Below are 12,505 nucleotides of genomic sequence, written 5' to 3'. Positions count from 1 at the left end.
AGGGGGAGTCAGCCATTAATTCATCGCGAACGCTAGCAATGCCTCGCGAACGCGAAGGCCATGGGGGGAGTAACTATCGTGAATGAGAGATGAGTCTCGCGAACGTGAAAGCTTAGTAGCCAATACCTTCGCGAACGTGACAGTGCTCTCGCGAACGCGATGAACACTGTCGCCCAGCACTTAACAGAATCCAAAATCGAGATTTTAGCCAAAAATTCATTTATCTCAAAAACTAAACAATGAGAGGCGATTTTCCAAGAGCCATTTCTTCCCAAAATTGTTGGTAAGTAATTCTAAACCATTTTCTTTCAATTACTCATTACATTTCTTGAATTTTCAACCTAAAATCTAGAGTTTTCATGGTAGAATTAGGGGTTAGGGTAGAAACTAAGGATTTCGGAAATTTGAGGATTTAGACCCCAATTTGAGGTCGAATTCCAAAACTAATTACATATTCGGGCTCGGGGGTGAATGAGTAAAAGGATTTTGGTCCGAACCTCGGGTTTTAACCAAGCGGGCCCGGGGTCTTTTTTTGATTTTTTGGAGGAAAATTTAGGAAATTTAATTTATGCAATATAATTGATTCCTTTAGCAATATTTGATATTATTGAGTTATTTTAGAATAGATACGAGTGGTTCGGAGGTGAATTCCAAAGGAAAAACTATGATTGAGAATTAAGTGGCCTTCGAAGCGAGGTAAGTGTTGTGTCTAACCCTGACTTGAGGGAATTAGGAACCTTAGATTACTTGCTAAGTGAAATTCAGGCGAGCGGCGTATATGTGAGGTGACGAGTACTTATGCGCCATCAATTTACCTGTTTTCCATGTTTCTCTATTTATCTTATATTGACTCATTCCTATGCCAAATTTCTACGTGTTATACTAGTGTTGTTCAATTTATTGTTCTTATCATGTTTACGGATTTTCTGGTGATAATTGAGTTTTTATTTCAAAGTTGAGATTGATATTATAGAACCAAATGTTGAAATAAGGTTTGTACTTGTTATTCTATCTCCCTGTTGTTATTTATGCATTGCATTATAGTAAGGGAGAGTGTTAATGCACGAAGGGTGATGCCGTGCCATATTGTGAGTGTTAATGCATGAAGGGTGATGCCGTGCCATATTGTGAGTGTTAATGCACTAAGGGTGATGTCGTGCCATGATATGAGAGTTAATGCACGAAGGGTGATGTCGTGTCGTTTCTATTAATTTTATGGTGAGATTGAGAGTAAAAGCACGAAGGGTGATGCCGTGCATTTTTCCTTATTGTATTCACTATTCCTGTTGATTCATGGTATATTGACTGCTCCGGTGATCATTTTGTTGTAGTTCTTTATCTGGTATTCCCCTCAGTATGTTCCCCTCCCGACATTCTTGTTTAGTTCTTCATTTCTGTTATTTGCATATACATTGTTAAATTGTACGGGTTGATTTGTAGGTGCCTTGCCTTAGCCCCGTCACTACTTCGTCGAGGTTAGGCTCGACACTTACCAGTACATGGGGTCGGTTGTACTGATACTGCACTTTGCACTTTCTGTGCAGATTTTGATATCGGCTTGGGTTGATCTAGATTTTGCTATTGGTCTGCTGTCCGGAGACTCAAGGTAGATCTGTCGGCGTTTATAGACCTTGAAGTCCCCGTCTATCTTTTCTATTCTACTGTTTCTTTCATTCAGAAAGTTGTATTTCTTTCTGACTATTACTTGTAGCAAATTCTGGAATGCTCGTGAAGTGTGACTCCAGATCCGGGTGATAGTAATTAATACAGTTTTATGATATTTCACACTTATTATATTTCATCTTAGTTAATTATTGTTATTTACTTAATGAAAATAAGGAATTGGTTTAATGATTCTCTAACGTTGGCTTGCCTAGCAAGTGAAATGTTAGGCGCCATCACGGTCCCGTCGGTGGGAAATTTCGGGTCGTGACAAGCTAGTATCAGAATACTAGGTTGCCTAGGTCTCACGATTCATGACAAACTTAGTAGAGTCTGTAGGATCGGTATGGAGATGTCTATGCTTATCTTCCAGAGGCTATGAAGTTTAGGAACAAGTTTTATTTCTTTTCTTCTCTGTCGTACGATTTTGCTTTCTCAACGCTGATTGAACTCTTCTACTCTTATTCTCTCGCAGATGGAGAAAACACATACCGCTTCCTCTGCTGAGCAGCAGCCAGAGCCTCCAGTGGCAGATCCTATGCGGGTCAGAGTTCGAGGCCGTGCCAGAGACCGATGCAGGGTCAGGGCGCAACCTAGAGCCCGAGCAGCAGCCCCAGCAGTGGAGCCTCAGATAGAACTTGACGAGGAAGTTCCAGCCCAGACTGTTCCTGCCGGACCATCTCAGGTTCCGGAGGGGTTCATTGCTACCCCAGTACTTCAGGACGCATTGGTCCGTTTGGTGGGCCTTATGGAGAGCGTGGCCCTGACCGGCACATTTTCCATGGCACCAGCAGTCTCTCAGGCTAGAGGAGGAGCCCAGACTCCTACCACTCCCGCTCCAGAGCAGATAGCTCCTCAGTATCAGGCTCCAGCAGCTCAGCCAGTCGGATTAGTTCAGCCGGTTATTGTGGCACAGGTCGGAGATGGACCAGCTATGTCTTCTGAGGCTTTATGGAGATTGGACAGGTTTACCAAGATCTTTCCTGTTTACTTCAATGGTGCTCCTTCAGAGGATCCCCAGGAGTATTTTGACAGATGTCACGAGGTTCTATGAAACATGGGTATAGTGGAGACCAATGGGGTCGATTTTGTTGCATTTCAGATGACTGGTTCTGCCAAGAAATGGTGGAGAGATTACTTTTTGACTAGACTAACTGGGTCGCCTGCTCTTACTTGGTACCAGTTCTCTCTGCTCTTCATAGAGAAGTTTTTGCCTATCACATTGAGAGAGGAGCTTCGCCGTCAGTTTGAGCGTCTCCAGTAGGGCAGTATGACTGTTACTCAGTATGAGACCCGTTTTATGGATTTGGCCCGTCATGCCATTCTTATGCTTCCCATCGAGAGAGAGAGAGAGAGAGAGAGAGAGAGAGAGAGAGAGAGAGAGAGAGAGAGAGAGAGGGTGAGGAGGTCTATTGATGGACTTGCTCAGCCTATCATATTGCTGATGGCTAAGGAGACTGGGAGTGAGATTTCTTTTCAGGCGGTTGCTAATGTCGCTAGACGGGTTGAAATAGTTCTTACTCATGGAGGTCAGGGGTCTGACAAGAGACCTCATTATTCCGGTGAGTTCAGCGGTGCCTCATCTAGAGGCAGGGGTACTTTTGGTAGAGGCTATCCTCCCAGGCCGTTTCATTCAGTGCTTCTGGCATCCCACGGTGGCTCAGGTGGTCGTGGCTCTCAGATGCATTATTCCGACCAGCTAGGTCCTATTAGTGCACCTCCAATCTAGAGTTATCAGGGTGGTTATTCGGGTCGACAGGGTCAGTTTTAGGGTCAACAGTCACCGCAACTGAGGTTATGTTATAGCTGTGGTGATCTGAGGCACATTGCTAGATTTTGCCCTCGGGCAACGGGCATCTCATAGCATCAGAGTTCTTGTGCCATGGTTCCGGCACCAGTTGCTGCACCACCTGCTCAGCCAACCAGAGGCAGGGGTCAGGCAGCCAGAGGTAGAGGCCAGACTGTTAGAGGTAGAGGTCAGGCCGTTAAAGGTGGAGACCAGCCAGTTAGAGGCTGTCATAGGGACGTAGTTCAGGGTGGTGGGGCCTAGCCCCGGTGTTATGCTTTCCCAGCCAGGCCTGAGGCTGAGTCATCTGACGCTGTTATCACATGTACTGTTTCAGTTTGCAGTAGAGATGCTTTAGTTCTATTTGATCCGGGATCTACTTACTCTTATGTGTCATCCTATTTTGCTTCCTATTTGGTTGTGCCCCGTGATTCTTTGAGTGCTCCTGTGTATGTGTCCATACTAGTGGGAGATGCTATTATTGTAGATCGTGTTTATCGTTTATGTGTGGTCACCATTGGGAATCTTGAGACTCGTGTAGATCTTCTACTTCTTGACATGGTTGATTTTGATGTCATACTGGGTATGGATTGGCTGTCACCTTATCATGCTATATTAGATTGTCAAGCCAAGACGGTGACCTTAGCCTTGCAGGGGTTGCCTCGATTATAGTGGAGAGGAAATCTTGGCCATTTTTTCAGCAGGGTTATCTCTTATGTGAAGGCTTGGCATATGGTCAATAAGGGGTGCCTAACTTATTTGGCTTATGTACGCGATTCTAGTGCGGAGCTTCCTTCCATAGATTCGATGCCAGTTGTTCGTGAGTTTCTAGAGGTGTTTCCTGCAGATCTGCCGGAGATGCCACCCGATAGGGATATTGATTTCTGCATTGATTTGGCTCCGGGCCTCAGCCTATTTCCATTCCGCCATATAGCATGGCCCTGCCAGAGTTGAAAGAATTGAAGGAGCAGTTTCAAGATTTGCTTGATAAAGGCTTCATTAGACCTAGTGTCGCGCCCTGGGGTGCACCTGTGTTGTTTGTGAAGAAGAAAGATGGATCGATGAGGATGTGTATAGATTATCGAAAGTTGAACAAAGTCATGTCAAGAACAAGTATCCATTGCCGAGGATTGATGATTTATTTGATTAGCTTCAGGGTGCCAAGGTGTTCTCAAAGATTGATTTGAGATGTGGCTACCATCAGTTGAGGATTAGGGCATCTGATGTTCCTAAGACAGCTTTTTGGACTCGGTATGGGCATTATGAGTTTCTAGTGATGTCATTTGGGCTGACAAATGCCCCAGCAACATTCATTTGACTTGATGAACCGGGTGTTCAAACCCTACTTAGATTTCTTTGTGGTTGTGTTTATTGATGATATCTTGATCAACTCCCACAGTCGAGAAGAGCATGAGCAGCACCTTCGGATCGTTCTTCAGACTCTGAAAGATAGGCAGTTATATTCTAAGTTCTCAAAATGCTAGTTTTGGTTGAGTTCAGTTGCTTTCTTGGGTCACGTTGTATCAGCAGAGGGTAATCAGGTGGATCTTAAGAAGATTGAGGCAGTCCAGAATTGGCCTAGACCCACATCATCTATAGAGATCCGTAGTTTCCTGGGTTTGGCGGGCTATTACCATCGATTTGTGGAGGGGTTTTCATCATAGAAGCTCTGTTGACCAGATTGACCCATAAGGGTGCCCCGTTCAGGTAGTCAGACGAGTGTGAAGCGAGCTTTCAGAAGCTTAAGACTGCTTTGACCACGGCACTGGTATTGGTGTTACCCACAGGTTCAGGATCTTATACAGTATATTGTGACGCATCTCGTATTGGTCTGGTGCGGTATTGATGCAGGGTGGCAAGGTTATTGCATATGCTTCACGGCAGTTGAAGGTTCACGAAAAGAATTACCCTATTCATGATCTAAAGTTAGCAGCCATTGTTCACGCGCTGAAGATTTGGAGGCACTATTTTTACGGCGTGCCATATGAGGTATTCACTGATCATAGGAGCTTGCAGTATTTGTTTAAGGAGAAGGAACTCAATTTGAGGCATAGGAGGTGGCTGGAGCTATTGAAAGACTATGATATCACCATATTGTATCATCCCGGGAAGGCCAATGTGGTGGCCGATGCTTTGAGTAGAAAGTAGTCAGTATGGGTAGCCTTGCATATATTCCAGTTAGTGAGAGACCGCTTGAATTGGATGTTCAGGCCTTGGCCAACCAGTTCGTGAGGTTAGATGTTTCTGAGCTCAGCCGTGTTCTAGCTTGTACAATTGCTTGGTCTTCTTTGTTTGAGCGCATCAGAGATCGACAAGATGACGATCCTCATTTACTTATCCTTAGATACACAGTGCCGCACGGTGGTTCCAAGTAGGTTACTATTGGAGATGACGGAGTTTTGAGGATGCAAGGTCATATTTGTGTGCCTAATGTGGATTAGACTTCGTGAGTTGATCCTTGAGGAGTCCCACAGTTCCCGGTATTCTATTCATCCGGGCGCCGCCAAGATGTATCAGGACTTGAGGCAGCATTATTGGTGGAGGCGAATGAAGAAGGACATAGTTGCCTATGTAGTTCGGTGCCTAAATTGCCAGCAGGTAAAGTGTGAGCATCAGAGACCTGGTGGTTTACTTCAGAGGTTAGATATTCCTGAGTGGAAGTGGGAGCGTATTACTATGGATGTTGTTTTTGGACTCCCACGGACTCAGAGGAAGTTCGATGCAGTTTGGGTTATTGTGGACAGGCTGACTAAGTCAATGCATTTCATTCCTGTGACAGGTACCTATTCCTCGGAGCGGTTGGCAGAGATGTACATTCATGAGATCGTCCATCTTTACGGTGTGCCCGTGTCTATCATTTCTGATCGAGCTACGTAGTTTACCTCACACTTTTGGAGGGAAGTACAGTATGAGTTTGGTACGTGGGTTGAGTTGAGCACAACATTTCATCCTCATACGGACGGGCAGTCCGAGCGTACTATTCAGATCTTGGAGGATATGCTCTGCGCCTATGTTATTGACTTTGGAGGTTCTTGGGATCCGTTTTTGCCGTTAGCGGAGTTTGCTTACAATAACAGCTACCAGTCGAGCATTCAGATGGCTCCCTATGAGGCATTATATGGTAGGCAGTGTCGGTCGCCAGTTGGGTGGTTCGAGCCGGGACAGGCTCAGTTGTTGGGCACAGACTTAGTACAGGATGCCTTGGATAAGGTCAAGATTATTCAGGATCGACTTCGCAAAGCTCAGTCCAGGCAAAAGAGTTATGCCAACTGTAGTGTTTGTGATGTTGCATTCATAGTCGGAGAGAGAGTGTTACTTCGGGTATCACTCATGAAGGGTGTAATGAGGTTCGGAAAGAAGGGCAAGTTGAGCCCTAGGTATATCGGACCTTTTGAGATTCTGGAGAGAGTGGGAGAGGTGGCTTGCAGGCTTGCGTTGACACCTAGTTTAGCAGTTATTCATCTGGTATTCCATGTGTCCATGCTTCGAAAGTATCACGGCGATCCGTCCCATGTGTTAGATTTCAGCTCTGTCCAGTTGGACAAGGATTTGACTTACGAGGAGGAGCAGGTAGCAATTCTAGCCCGGCAAGTTCGCCAGTTGAGATCAAAGAGTTACCCTTCAGTTTGAGTGTAGTGCAGAGGTCAGCCTATTGAGGCAGCTACTTGGGAGTCCGAGTCCGATATGCGGAGTAGATATCCTCACCTTTTCACCAGCCCAGGTACTTTTCTATGTCCGTTCGAGGACGAACGGTTATTTTAGAGATGGAGAATGTGATGACCCAAAAGGTCATCTTATGTTTTAGAACTCGAATTTGCACTTTTAAGCCTTTAAAAGCTCATTTTTACCCTTCTCGATTTGCGTGCGCATTCCGGGCAGGTTTCCAGAAAACGTTTATGTTGAAAATTGATGAAAATGAGAATATATGCCTTAAAAGTTAATTTTAGTTTACTTTGGTCAATATTTTTGGTAAACGGGTCAGTATCCGTATTTTGACTGTCCTAGTGGGTCCGTGTTGAATTATGGGACCTGGGCATATGCCCGGAATCGAATTTGGAGGTCCCTAGCTCAAGTTATGAATTTTTGATGAAAATTAAAAATCTGAAAAATTAATTATTTTTAAGAATTGATTGATATTTGGCATTGTTAGTGCCGGGTCCATATTCTGGTTCTGGAGCCTAGTATAGGTTCATTATGCTATTTAAGACTTGTCTGTGAAATTTGGTGAGAAACGGAGTTGATTTGACGTGATTCGGACGTCCAGTTGAGAAGATATGAATTTTAAAGTGTTCTTGAGAATTTCATTTGATTTGGTGCTAAATTCGTAGTTCTAAGCGTTATTTTGGCGATTTGATTGCGCGAGCAAGTTCGTATGATATTTTTAGACTTGTGTGCATGTTTGGTTTGGAGCCCCGAGGGCTCGGGTGAGTTTCGGATAGGCCACGGGATGTTTGGGACTTTGGAAATCTGGTATTTTGCTGCAGCAGGTATTCTGGCATGTCCTTCTTCGCGTTCGCGAAGGTACTCTCGCGAACGCGAAGAGTAAACTGGGCAGTTGAAGATTTCTTCTTCGCAAATGCGAAGGCTTGGTCGGGAACACGAAGCGATGGGGGCGTTAACCTTCGCGAATGCGACAAGCCCATCGCGAACGCGTAGTGTTAGGCATTGGGGAGGGGGAGCCAACCATTCCTTCATCGCGAACGCGAGCAATGCCTCGCGAACGCGAAGGCCAGGGGGAGTAACCATAGTGAACGCGAGATGGGTCTCGCGAACGTGAAGGCTTGGCAACCAGTACCTTCGCGAACGCGATGAACACTGTTGCCCAGCACTTAACAGAATCCAAAAACGAGATTTTAGCCAAAAAATCATTTTTCTCAAAAACCAAACGGCGAGAGGCAATTTTCCAAGAGCCATTTCTTCCCCAAATTGTTGGTAAGTGATTCTAAACCATTTTCTTTCAATTACCCATTACATTTCTTGAATTTTCAACCTAAAATCAAGAGTTTTCATGGTAGAATTAGGGGTTATGGTAGAAACTAAGAATTTCGGAAATTTGAGGATTTAGACCCCAATTTGAGGTCGGATTCCAAAACTAATTACATATTCGGGCTCAGGGGTGAATGAGTAAAAGGATTTTGGTCCGAACCTCGGGTTTTGACCAAGTGGGCCCGGGGTCGATTTTTTGACTTTTTGGAGGAAAATTTAGAAAATTTAATTTATGCAATATAATTGATTCCTTTAGCGTTATTTGATATTATTGAGTCATTTTTGAATAGATACGAGTGGTTCGGAGGTGAATTCCAAAGGAAAAGCTGTGATTGAGAATTAAGTGGCCTTCGGAGCGAGGTAAGTGTTGTGTCTAACCCTGACTTGAGGGAATTAGGAACCTTAGATTACTTGCTAAGTGAAATTCAGGCTAGCGGCGTATATGTGAGGTGACGAGTACTTATGCGCCGCCAATTTACCTATTTTCCATGTTTCTCTATTTATCTTATATTGACTCATTCCTATGCCAAATTTCTATGTGTTATACTAATGTTGTTCAATTTATCGTTCTTATCATATTTACGGATTTTCTGGTGATAATTGAGTTTTTATTTCAAAGTTGAGATTGATATTATGGAACCAAATGTTGAAATAAGGTTTGTACTTGTTATTCTATCTCCCTGTTGTTATTTATGCATTGCATTATGGTAAGGGAGAGTGTTAATGCACGAAGGGTGATACCATGCCATATTGTGAGTGTTAATGCACAAAGGGTGATGTCGTGCCATATTGTGAGTGTTAATGCACGAAGGGTGATGTCGTGCCATATTGTGAGTGTTAATGAACGAAAGGTGATGTCGTGCCATATTGTGAGTGTTAATGTACAAAGGGTGATGTCGTGCCATGATATGAGAGTTAATGCACGAAGGGTGATGCCGTGCCGTTTCTATTAATTTTATGGTGAGATTGAGAGTAAAAGTACGAAGGGTGATGCCGTACATTTTTCCTTACTGTATTCACTATTCCTGTTGATTCATGGTATATTGACTGCTCCGGTGATCATTTTGTTGTAGTTCTTTATCTGGTATTCCCCTCAGTATGTTCCCCTCCCGACATTCCTGTTTAGTTCTTTATTTATGTTATTTGCATATACACTGTTAAATTGTACAGGTTGATTTGTAGGTGCCTTGCCTTAGCCCCGTCACTACTTCGTCGAGGTTAGACTCGACACTTACCAGTACATGGGGTCGGTTGTACTGATACTGTATTTTTCACTTTCTGTGCAGATTTTGATACCGGCTCGGGTTCGATCTGATTTTTCTATTGGTCTGCTGTCCGGAGACTCAAGGTAGATCTGTCGGCATTCACAGACCTTGAAGTCCCCGTCTATGTTTTTTGTTCCACTGTTTCTTTCATTCAGACAATTGTATTTCTTTCTGACTATTACTTGTAGCAAATTCTAGAATGCTCGTGAATTGTGACTCCAAAATCGGGTGATAGTAATTAATACAGTTTTATGATATTCCGCACTTATTATATTTCATCTTAGTTAATTATTGTTAATTACTGATGAAAATAAGAAATTTGTTTAATAATTCTCTAACATTGGCTTGCCTAGCAAGTGAAATGCTAGGCGCCATCACGGTCCCGTCGGTGGAAAATTTAGGGTTTTGATACCAACTGTTACGACCCGAAATTTCCCACCGACGGGACCGTGATGGCGCCTAACATTTCACTTGCTAGGCAAGCCAACGTTAGAGAATCATTAAACAAATTCCTTATTTTCATCAGTAATTAACAATAATTAACTAAGATGAAATATAATAAGTGCGGAATATCATAAAACTGTATTAATTACTACCACTCTGATCTGGAGTCACAATTCACGAGCATTCTAGAATTTACTATAAGTAATAATCTGAAAGAAATACAACTTCCTGAATGAAAGAAAAAGTAGAACTGAAAATATAGGCGGACTTCAAGGTCTGTGAATGAAGACAAATCTACCTTGAGTCTCCGGACAGCGGACCAAGAGCAAATTCTCGATCAACCCGAACCGGTATCATAGTCTGCACAGAAAGTGCAGAGTGCAGCATCAGTACAACCGACCCCATGTACTGGTAAGTGTCGAGCCTAACCTCGGCGAAGTAGTGACGAGGCTAGGACAATACACCCACATATAACCTAAACATTATAATCATGCTAGTGGCAAAAATAGTAAATAAAGAAATAACGCAGAAATGATAGGAAGGGAACATACAGTGGGGGAATACAACACAAACAGTGAGAATAATGAAAAGACAAAATTAAACCAAAAATCCTTAAAAGAATTGAGCAATTAAAACAACAAGGAAAACTGCACGGCATCACCCTTCGTGATTTTACTCTCAACCTTACCAAATAATAAATAAGACTGCACGGCATCACCCTTCGTGCTTTTACTCTCTTCCTCACAATATAAATAATTCATGCACGGCATCACCCTTCATGCTTTACACTCTTCCTCACCATATAAATAAATCACACACGACATCACCCTTCGTGCTTTACACTCTTCCTCACAATATAAATAAATCATGCATGACATCACCCTTCGTGCTTTACACTCTTCCTCACAATATAAATAAATCATGCACGGCATCACCCTTCGTGCTTTACACTCTTCCTCACAATTCACAGAATCAATAACAACGGATAGAGAGAAGTTTCACAAAGAAGTCAATATTTCATCAATGATTACTTTCACAATTTAACATCTCAACCTCGAATCAATATTCACAATTTTATTAACCTTGGTGGAACCGGATACAAGTCTCCCAACATTTCAACAATAACAATAAGCATGGATAACAAAATTTAAGACTACAAATTTGCAAGAATGGAATTTCACTCGCATGCTATGACTCGACTACAATGCATAGATGCTCATCACCTCAACTATACATCGTATTCAACAACAAAACATGTATAAAATACTCACACAATACATATTCCCTCAAGCCAAAGTTAAACACAACACTTACCTCGCTCCGAATGCCACTTAATTCTCAATCACAACCTTTCCTTAGGAATTCACCTCCAAACCACTCGTATCTATTCAAAAATGACTCAATAATATCAAATATTGCTAAAGAAATTAATTATATCCATAAATTAAATATCCCAAATCGACCCCGGGCCCGCTTGGTCAAAGCCCGAGGTTCGGACCAAAATCCTTTTACCCATTCACTCCCGAGCCCGAATATTTAATTAGTTTTGGAATCTGACCTCATATTGGGGTCTAAATCCTCAAATTTCCGAAATTCCTAGTTTCTACCCTAACCCCTAATTCTACCATGAAAACTCTAGATTTTAGGTTGATAATTCATAAAATGTAATGGGTAATTGAAAGAAAATGGTTTAGAATCACTTACCAACACTTTGGGGGAAAAAATGACTCTTGAAAATCGCCTCTACCTGGTTGGTTCTTGAAAAATATTGAAGAAATGGCTTAAACCCGTGTTTGGAGTCTGTTTTAAGTCACTGGATAGGCCTTCATCGCGTTCGCGATCGCGATGCACAGCGGCCTAAGGCCTTCGCGTTTGCGAGTCTTTCTACGTGTTCGCGTAAGGGAGCTCCCCCCAAGCCTTCGCGTTCGTGACCCAGTGGACGCGTTCGCATAGAAGAACATGACCCCCTCCCCCAGGTCCTTTAAACTATCGCGTTCGCGTGAGACAGATCGCGTTCGTGAAGTGTACCACCCCCAATGCTTCGCGTTCGCGAAGAAGAAAATTCTCCTGCACCCATTTTACCTTTCGCGTTCGCGACACTACCTATGCGAACGCGAAGAAGGGCACACCAGAATAGTTGCTGCAGCAAAAATCTCAGATTCTCTAAGTGCAAATCACCCCGTAGCCTATCCGAAACACACCCGAGCCCTCCGGGCTCCAAACCAAACATGCATATAAGTCTAAAAATATTATACGGACCTGTTTGCGCGATCAAATCACCAAAATAATACCTAGAACTATGAATTTAGCACCAAAACAAATGAAATTCTCAAGAACACTTTCAAAATTCATATCTTCTCAA

The sequence above is a fragment of the Nicotiana tomentosiformis genome, chromosome 9 (genome assembly GCF_000390325.3).
Source record: "Nicotiana tomentosiformis chromosome 9, ASM39032v3, whole genome shotgun sequence".
NCBI classification, from domain to species: domain Eukaryota; kingdom Viridiplantae; phylum Streptophyta; class Magnoliopsida; order Solanales; family Solanaceae; genus Nicotiana; species Nicotiana tomentosiformis.
Note: the sequence above shows the minus strand (reverse complement) of the source record.